Source organism: Camelus bactrianus, chromosome 8 (genome assembly GCF_048773025.1).
Source record: "Camelus bactrianus isolate YW-2024 breed Bactrian camel chromosome 8, ASM4877302v1, whole genome shotgun sequence".
NCBI classification, from domain to species: domain Eukaryota; kingdom Metazoa; phylum Chordata; class Mammalia; order Artiodactyla; family Camelidae; genus Camelus; species Camelus bactrianus.
Genome location: NC_133546.1, coordinates 20,816,499 through 20,819,168, shown reverse-complemented (window position 1 = coordinate 20,819,168; position 2,670 = coordinate 20,816,499). Strand labels below are relative to the sequence as shown.

Here is a 2,670-nt window from a genome sequence, read left to right as displayed (position 1 = left end):
CAAAACATGTATGCACACACACAGACACACATGGACACACACAGTTGAAATGGCAAGAAAACAAATTTAATTTACTTTCTTGCCATATATAAAAAATTAGAGATAGTTTAAAATAAATAGTTCAAAATAAAAGTAAAAGGCAAAGCTATAGCATCTTTAGGGGTCAGTATAGGAGAAAGTCTCACAAGGTAGAAAGGAATTTTTTAACCAGTATAGAGAAATTATTAAACATAAAGGAAAATATGAATAAAACAAGTACATTCAAATAAAGTATTTTTGTTCATTACATTTTACTAGAGAAATTGGAAAGGTAGGTTGTAACTTGACGTTTGTATAAATCTGGACTTTACAGTCCTTTGGAAATGGCAATTCTGAATCTCCAAGGATCATTTAAAAATATTGTGCGCTTTTAAGCAAATTCAAGTCTTTTTCCCAAACTGGATTTACAGCTTTTTCCCCTTCATAATAAGACTTTGTATTTATCACCATTAAAAGTCTGAATTTTAAACAGATTCTTGGACTGGTGTCTCATGCCCATCACCCTGCTCAATCTTAGCACCTGTCTCATCCCTACTAGCTTTTCAGCACTACCTCCTTTACCACGATGCTCCATTAGTTTTCCCAATTCAAACGTGGGCTTCTATAGCATGTTTACTTTTCTAAAAGACATCACAGAGAAGATAAATAGACTGGCAAGCCTTTTCTATATCTTTTCCAATATTGTCTGCACTCAATTTACTGATCATGTCTTTCAAGTTACCTGTCTACAACTTTTGGGTCCTGATTTCCATCACCTTCTTCTGGATTTTGGGGACCTGCGGTCCTGAGTTTAAGAGGTCTTCTGTTATGTTTTCTCAGTAAAACCAACACAGACTAGACAAGTCAGATAACCATCAGCAGAATTGATCTCAATATGAGCTTCAATCATAGTCTGCCCTTTTTAGACCATAAGAGCACATTTTGTCACTGGTAAGATTCATGTCATAGAAGCTGGACAGGCAGATTTTGCCCAGAACATCCTCAGTAATTAGCTGGAATTTTCTAGGTGCAGCTTCATCATTCTGAAGATCAGCAAGGTTCACTTCAACAACATTACCCTTGAGGTCATCAGATGCAATCTTGGTTCCTTGAGACTAGTGTTTTTCCAACATTACTTACACTGAACATAGTTAATTACTGCTTTCACGTCATACCAATATGTCTTAGAAAATGGCCCAACTGCATTTTTCTTGGCCCCCTTTTTGCTTCCGTTTGTAAAATGTTTGTTCTTGCCAACAACCATGGTGCTGCTCTGAGAGCCAAAGGCTTATACTCATTTTATTTTGCAATTGATACAGGCAACACAAAGTTCCTCCAGGCCAATCTGTAACCTCCGGAAAAGGAAACTACCTAGATTTTTTTTTAGAGCCCTTGTATTCAATAGGTAAAGAACCATCATTCCATCATTTCTCTGTAACTTCCAAAAACAATTTTTTTAATCAAAAGCAATTTAGAACACAAAAAATACTTGTATTGAGGAAATGATAAAGATTACGGCAACATGCTGCTGTGGTCTGAATGTTTTGTGTCCCCATCAAAATTTGTATGCTGAACTCTTGATATACATTATGATGGTACTAGGTAGTGAGGCCTTTGTGAATTGAAATAAAGGAAATAAAGCCCTCATGAATGGGATTGGTGCTTTTGTAAAAGAGATCCCACAGAGTTAAATTAGCTCACCCTTTCTGACCTGGAGGAAGGTCTTCAGCCAACTGTGCTGGCACCCTAATCTCAGACTTTCAGCCTTCAAAACTGTGAGAAAGAATTTATGTGGCATTTTGTTATAGCAGCCTGAACTAAGACATGTGGCTTATTTAAGATTTTATGTTATTTGAAAGGTTCCAAGATGATTTTTCAATATAGATTTGTGGGTATTTATTTCCACCCTCCTAATACCAAATAAAAAACAATCTGGTTCTTTAAACTAAAATCATAATTGTTATATTTTTCTAGTTTCACTAGCTTAATATGTTACTTTACAGTCTTCAATTTTGCCTCGTCCAATTATTAGCATAAGGATTTTTAAGCATATAAATATCCTATGAAGTGTAAGAATAATTTAAATAGTGAAATGTTATCACTTATTTTATAGTTATTATTGCCAGTCATTCTAATACAATAATAATGTCTAATAAATTGGCCACAACTTGGAAACTGTCCTGAATGAATCAATATAATCGGTCAGCTTCTTGGTTGTCATAGAAACTGATTATAGCAAGTATATTTAATGCAACACACATTTTATGCATAAATGATTAACCTACTAAAGTTTAAAAATGAGCCTAATCAAAACCATGTTTACTACAACTTTCATCATCACTCTGTATTTTACCTGAGATATATTTCTTTTTGAATTTGAACCTATATATATATTTGAACCTGAGATATATTTCTTTTTGAATTTGAACCTATATATATATATAATATTGGAATGAGATAAAGAATGTATTTTAGAGATAATAACTTGAAATAACTAAGCAGAGTTTTCTTTGCAAATATTCATGATCCAGTCAAGGAAATATTTTGTCATTCAAAGGTTTCATCCATAAACCATTAGAGCAAAATTATATGAGTCATTATTTTACATAAAGTGCATTTTATAAATTCCTTCTTTTCTTGTGCTTGAATAAA

General features: G+C 33.3%; 1 pseudogene; it reads right to left on the bottom strand.

The window, feature by feature from the left end:
- Nucleotides 1–503: 503 nt before the first annotated feature.
- LOC105077278 (small ribosomal subunit protein eS1 pseudogene) lies at nt 504–1,282 on the bottom strand (annotated as a pseudogene).
- Nucleotides 1,283–2,670: the final 1,388 nt, after the last annotated feature.